Consider the following 7,500-nt stretch of genomic DNA (forward strand, 5'->3'; position numbering starts at 1 on the left):
CACACAAACATGTACACATATACGCATGCATGCACACAGTTAGTCTTCGAGATTGTGAAGGCGGTATAAATTTTGTTGTTGTGGTTAATGCAATGCTTTGTGTGTGTGTGTGTGTGTGTGTGTGTGTGTGTGTGTACCTATTGTTAGTAGTAGTAGCAGTAGTAGTAGTGAATTCTAGTGTATCTTAAGACCCTAAGGTTATTTAATTCCATGTGTGATTGTTGACCTCCTTTCAGCTTTAAACCAGTGATAAAAAAATTACAACATTTACCAATTTCACCTAACAGAATTTAAAGCTAATGTTAAATATCCAAAGTACATGTATATACCAGCTTGAAGTAAAATTCATTAAATTGTTTTTTTATATATATAATTAAAATGCAAACAGTCATTCTGCATAGCTCTGCAATGGAGGGTTGGGACTAATTCTTAGAGAATCATTCAGGGTGAGACCTAGAGGCATTGTTTGAACATGACTTGTTTTTCTCAGTGTTTATTTGGGTGTGTAAGGGAGAAAAGTGAAGTCAGTTTGTTTAAGCTATGCCATGTAGTATAAGTATAAGTAAGTATAAGTATATATACTCTTTCCCCACCCACATTTTTCCTACTGGGTCGGGGATCGAACCGCAACATTCACAATAAACCTTTCGGTTACAAGCCCAAAGCCCTAACCAGTAGGCCACGGCTTACGCTTAGGGTAAGTGCCATAATCACCAGTAAGTATAGGCTACAGTAGGAGACATTGCCTGACTATGTCCTTCTCTACCTGGTGAATATTTGTGTGTCTTTGCAAGTAAAGTTTGTTGTAAATGATCTTCACTCTATCTCTCCCCCTCTCTCTCTCTAACTTTTTTCTGTGTGTGTGTGTGTGTGTGTGTGTGTGTGTGTGTGTGTGTGTGTGTATGTGTGTGTGTGTGTGTTTGTGTGTGAGAGGTTGCAGTGGGCCTAATGCCATCTGGCCAGGCAGCTGATCCTTATTACTGATGCGTAGTGGAGTGTTCTGTCACCTGAAGTGTGAGATAAAGAGAGTGGGAAGAAAGGAGAGAGAGAAAGAAGCAGAAGAGAGAAGGAGGATGACAGAAGAGAGAGAACAGCGAGGGAGAGATGGGAAAGAAAGGTAGAGTAGAGGCAGAGAGGAAGGAGGAGTGATGGAGTGAATGTAATGACTGAGGAAGAGAAAAGCAGAGTGTAGGAGAGGGTAGGGCATTGGGTCCACCTGTCACACATCCACTAGAGCACTCACTACCTGAGCACATATTTACATGAGAGAGGGAGGGAAAGAGAGAGAGAGAGGGAGGGAGAGAGAGAGGGAGAGAAGGGGAGGGAGAGAGAGAGGAAGAGAAGGGGAGGGAGGGAGGAGAGAGAGAGAGAGGGAGGGAGGGGGAGGAAGGTAGAGAGGAAGCGAGAGAGGTAGGGAAGGGAGAGAAGGGGAGGGGGAGGGAGGGAGAGAGAGAAGGGTGGAAGGAGATGGAAGTAAAGAGAGAGTAAAAAAGAAAAGGGAAGAGAAAGTTAGAGAGAGAGAGAGAAAGATGAAGAAGAGAGAGAGGTGAGAGAGATGGAGTGAGAAAGGGTGGGGGAGTGAATGAGTGTCACAGGTATGTGAAGCTGACAGATTGAGGGGTCTGCTGACATAGGCAGTTTTTGTAAAAATGTGTCAGTCAGGGTGTGTGTGTGTGTGTGTGTGTGTGTGTGAGAGAGAGAGAGTTGGTCTGTGCATACAAATGTGTTTCTCCCTCTGTGTGTTTGTGTCTGTGTGTAAGTATGTGTTGGAGTCACTGTGTTTGTGTGTGTGTGTGTGTGTGTGTGCCTGTGCGTTCATGTGTGTGTGTGTGTGTGTGCCTGTGCGTTCATGAGTGTGTGTGTGTGTGTGTTTATTGGTGAGAGGCTAATAAATCTTGCGTGTAAGCTCTCTCACCACCTGAGTCTGCTAGATAAGTGTTACTGCCTGACAGAGAGGGAGAGGGAGAGGAGAGGGAGAGGGAGAGGGAGAGGGAGAGGGAGAGAGAGAGAGGGAGAGGGAGAGAGAGAGAGAGGGAGGAAGGAGGGATAGAAGGAAGGAAGAAAAACAGATGAGATGAGTGGAGAGGAGAGAGAAGATGTGATGTCATCCATGAAGCCTTCCTCCTGAGCACTGTGTGTGTGTTTGTGTGTCCATGTGGAAGAGAGAGAGAGAGAGAGAGAGAGAGTGTGTATGTGTGTGTGTGTGTGTGTGTGTGTGTGTGTGTTCAGAAAAAAAGCCAAACTCCCTCCAGTGTGACAGCAGGGGGCTGAGTTCACTCGGGCATCAGAGTTTTCTTCCATCCTCTCCTCTTTTCTCTCCTCTCTCTCTCTTGTTTCTTCTCTCCTCTCCCCTCCTTTCTCCTCTTTATTCCTCTTCTCTCATCATTTCTCCTCTCCTCTCATCATTTCTCCTCTCCTCTCATCATTTCTCCTCTCATTTCTCCTCTCCTCTCATCATTTCTCCTCTCTTCTCATAATTTCTCCTCTCCTCTCATCTCCCCTTTTCTCTTCTCCTATTCTCCTCTTCTTTCTTCTTTTCTCCCCTTCTCTCTTCTCAACTTCCTTTCTTTAGCCCTCCTTTCCTCTCCTCTACTCTCCTCTCATTGCATCTGTTTCTCCTCTCCTCTCCTACTCCTCTCCTACAGTCTATCCCTAACTCCATTTCTCTTTTTTACTCTACCAGATGGAATCATCCTATCCTTCATTTACCGTTCAATGCCATCACTCTCACCTACCACTCGGAGGTTGTGTGTGTGTGTCAAGTGTGCGTGTGTGCGTGTGTGTGTGCGCGTGTCTGTGTGTGTATGCGTTGTGTGTGTGAGTGACAGTGTATGAGTGTGTGTGTTTTTAATTAATTCATGTAGGAGAACATCATCTGCTCCTGATTGACCCCCGGGGGCAAATGTTCACTCAGGGCACTTTAATGAGTCCCACACACACACACACACGCACACGCACACGCGCACACACACACACACACACACACACACACACACACACACACACAACCACAGGTCAAATGGCAATGCACAGCTCTGGGTTTTTTAGTTGAACTGCTGTCTGAAATGAGAATTTTATAGCTGAATATGATTATGACTACTGTAAATGCAGTAAGTTATGGTTCTTCATGCTCGCCTTTTAGGATGGGCTCTTTGTCTGCTGGGCGATGCGCAGCAGCCCTTCTCCTCACTCAGTGCGGCCCGCGGATCAATTTTGAAATGTCCTATATGCTGTCCTATAAATGCTTCCTATATAAAAAATTCAGTGGAGTCGAGCTTTTATCGCTACAGCCAGGGAGCGAGGAAGAGATGCAGAGAGCGGTTTATAAAGAAAACTCGTAGACAAGGTGGGAAAGGTTCAGACAAGGTGGAAAACAGCTGATGTTAACACAGAATTCAAAGTCAACGTATGTGTTTAGTAGGCTACAGTATGCCTAGAGACGAAATCAGCCGTGAACTTAAGTCAACACTACAACACCATGCACGAAGATAACCAAAAGTAGGCTACATCGGAGCTGCTAGAGCCGCTGTCGTAGCCGACCTCAAAGTAAAGCAGGGTTCCTACGGGTCATGGAATTTCAAAAATACCATCAGCATTTTAATAAAATCTATTCCAGACATGGAAGGTCAGGGAATTATATCTTTGGGGGGCAAAGTCATGAAATATCAGGTAATTTTGGTGTAGGAGTTTAAAATTGTCTTGCCAAAATACATTAGGCTTAATACAGTATTTACACACAGCATTGGTGTTTATTGAGTTTACAGTAGCTTTTTCCCATTACTACTTGTGTGAGTGGTTGTAGTTACCCGTACCTGTTTTTTTCAATGGCCATTTTTTTATTTCCCGATTGGTCATGGAAATTCAGGATTTTTGTCAGGGAAGTCATGGAATTTTACATTTGATTTAGCGTGGGAACCCTGGTTAAGATACACTAACAATAGAGCCTTTTTACAGGAGTCACTACCCAATTGCAGTGGGAAAAAAGTTTATTGTGAATGTGTAATTTATTTACAAATTGACTTTTTATAAGAGTCACTACCAATTGCAGTGGGAAAAAGGTTTATTGTGAATGTGTAGTTTATTTCAAGTTCATTGGTGAATAGAAGCAATATTAAAAATGCATTGAGTATAGAAAATATTAAATTAATGCATGTTGATTTAATAAACTGTGCAGACATAAGCTACTGTATATATTTGTAATACTCCTCATTCCTGATATCCCAGTGCCCTCGGGCCCTCTGACAGCTACAATAACATTTTGTGGCCCTCTCTATCATCAAAGTTGCCCATCCCTGCTCTAAGATATATACACACACACGCACACACATGTACACACACACACACACACACACACACACACACACACACACACACACTGTCTCTTCTTCGCTTGTGCCTGAATGTGTGTGCTGTATTGTAAAGTCTCCTAAAATGTTACATTTTCCATTCATAAGAGGATCATGACGCAGAAGGGAAATATAAAGCACTGTTGTGTGTTTCCTCCTTTGGAGTAATTGGCTTAATTTTACACAGACACACACACACACACACACACACACATACACAAGTGTGCACACGCACACACACACACACACACACACACACACACACACATACACACACACACACACACACACACATGGCATATCTGGCATCCCTACACTACTGTGTGATGCTGAAAAAGTTAACTCGGTAACTCAGTAGGGGTCAAATGTAGAGAGCAAAACGAGGGAGAGAGGAAGAGAGGGAGAGAGGGAGAAGGATGAATAAAAAGATGAAGGGAGAGCGAGAAGGGGTTTGAGAAAAATGAGAAGGGCAGAGCATGAAATAGGGATGAATAGAGAAAGACTCAGAAGAGGAGAAGAAAGAAAAGAAGAGATGGCGAAGAGAGACACAATAGAGGAGTACAGAACTACAGAGAGAGAGGAGGAGGAGAGGAGAGCCAAGGACAGCTGGGGTGGGTGGGGGGTGTGGAACCCCCATGAAGCTCTGTGTGTGTGTGTCTGTGTGTGTCTGTGTGTGTGTGTGTGTGTGTGTGTGTGTGAATGTGTAAGAGAGAGAGAGAGGGGGAATGTGGCGGGAGTAAGGGGATTCCCTCAGAAAGAGACAGGAGCATCATTAAGGCATCAGCACAGTGGGAGAGGAGTGTGTGTGTGTGTGTGTGTGTGTGTGTGTGTGTGTGTGTGTGTGTGTGTGTGTGTGTGTGTGTGTGTGTGTGTGTGTGTGTGTGTGTGTGTGGCTCTGTCTGGATGCCTGACTGCCTCTGGGCCTGCAGGTCCTTCATCTGCTGATGGGCAGCCAGGCCCATCTATAGAGATAGCAGTTATTAGAGCACACCAGCAGAGAGGGTTGAAGGGAGAGGGGGAGAAAGGGAGAGGAGAGAGGGGAGGGGGCAGCGGCAGAAAGGAGGAGAGAGGGGGGAAGAGGGAGATAGAGATGGAGAGAGAGGGAGACAGTAGGAGAGAGAAAGGGGGAGAGAGGGGAGAGAGAGGAAGAGGAGAGAGGGGGGGAGAGGGGGGAGACATGGACAGAGGGGAGTCGAGAGAGAGGGCCGCAGAAAGAAAAAAAGGGTGGAGAGGGAGAGATGGAGAGAGAGAGAAGCAGAGAGAGGGATAGAGAGAGCAGTAGAGAGGGAGAGAAAGAGAGGGGATCTCCTCACATTCATCTGTCAGAGGTGTCATCTTCCACTGATACTCTCCCGAGAAGCATAAATACTCTCAGACTGCAGGAAACACACACACACACACACACACACACACACACACACACACAGAGAGAGAGAAAGTAGCACACAATCACACACAGACACTGCACAGCTAGTGTAGTGACCCGAGGGCAGAAAATGAGAGTGGAGGGCAGAGAGACAGTGAAGAGAGGAAGGGAGAGGGGGATAGAGACAGAGGAGAGAGCGAAGGAGAGGGGGATATAGACAGTGAAGAAAGGAAGGGAGAGGGGGATAGAGACAGTGAAGAGAGGAAGAGAGGAAGGGAGAGGGGGATAGAGACAGTGAAGAGATGAAGGGAGAGGGGGATAGAGACAGTGAAGAGAGGAAGGGAGAGGGGGATAGAGACAGAGGAGAGATGGAAGGAGAGGGGGATAGAGACAGTGAAGAGAGACAGTGAAGAGAGGAAGGGAGAAGGGTATAGAGACAGTGAAGAGAGGAAGAGAGGAAGGGAGAGGGGATAGAGACAGAGGAGAGAGGAAGGGGGGGATAGAGACAGTGAAGAGAGGAAGAGAGGAAGGGAGAGGGGGATAGAGACAGTGAAGAGAGGAAGGGAGAGGGGGATAGAGACAGAGGAGAGGAAGGAGAGGGGATAGAGACAGAGGAAAGGAAGGGAGAGGGGGATAGAGACAGAGGAGAGGGACAGAGCCGACAGTTACGGACCCGACAGTTACGGAGATTTACTTGAGTACAATTTTGAGGGATCTGTACTGTACTCGAGTATCATTTTTGGGAGTACTCATGACTTTACTCAAGTATATTTGAGAGGCAAATATTGTACTTTTACTCCACTACATTTCTATCCATAACCGTGAGTACCCTTACATTACTTCTAAAAAAAAAGGAAAAAGAAAATCTCGAAACCCCCTCAATTTGTTGTTTCCCTCTCAAACGTGATTGATTGTGCAGGCGCTTACTGATTGGGACAGCCTATCAGCAATCACCTTCAGCTTTCCGCCAAAGTCAACTCCATGGTCAGATTTAGATAAGAGACGAAACCATTGACGAAACAATGGATGAAGATGCAGCAGGTCCATCCCAGGAATGGGCCAACCCATGGCCCCACCTCGCAGGACTATTTCAATTTTTCAAAGTTAATGATAGTTTTTTGTATTTTAAATACATATTTTAAATACATGTATTAGAAATACTGCCCATCCCTGGCAACATGGTACAAATATGAAAATGACTTGATTTTACTTCCAATTCATTTTACATTCTCCAAGGTATTAACATTAACATTTTTCATAACTCCATGTAGGACGTTTCTAAATGTAAGCACTGTGGCAGTAGTAATGCAATATTTAGAAAATGTAGGCTACTCTTGTACTCTTGATACTCTCAAATACTTTCAAAAACAAGTACTTCAGTACTTTTACTTAAGTAGACATCTGACTGTTGTACTTTTACTTGTACTTGTAAAATTTAGCAAAGGGTATCTGTACTTTTACTCAAGTAATGAAGCTGTGTACTCTGTCCGCCTCTGGAGAGGGAAGAAGGGAGGGATAGAGACAGGAGAGAGGGAAGGATAGAGAGATAGACAGAAGAGAGGGAAGGAGAGATCGAGACAGGAGGGAAGGAGAGGAATGGATACAGGAGAGAAGGAGAAAGAGAGATGGAGCTAGTGAGGAGAAGACTCTTGGAGGTGGCCCTCTACTGTTCCTTCTCTTTCTCCCTCGTCTTGTGGCATGCTTTGACTTCATATCTGAATCTGATTCTTCCACTCATATCTGGCTCTCTCACCCTCCCTCTCCTCTCTCACCCTTCTGTGTGTGGTG

At 45.2% G+C, this 7,500-nt stretch overlaps 1 protein-coding gene across 1 annotated transcript in view; it reads left to right on the forward strand.

Annotated features, from left to right (window-relative positions):
• The window catches only part of LOC125299279 (kelch-like protein 29), a 162,126-nt gene that overhangs the window by 109,450 nt on the left and 45,176 nt on the right, over nucleotides 1–7,500 (forward strand). The window lies entirely within an intron of this gene.

Source organism: Alosa alosa, chromosome 8 (assembly GCF_017589495.1).
Source record: "Alosa alosa isolate M-15738 ecotype Scorff River chromosome 8, AALO_Geno_1.1, whole genome shotgun sequence".
In the NCBI taxonomy this organism is placed as follows: domain Eukaryota; kingdom Metazoa; phylum Chordata; class Actinopteri; order Clupeiformes; family Clupeidae; genus Alosa; species Alosa alosa.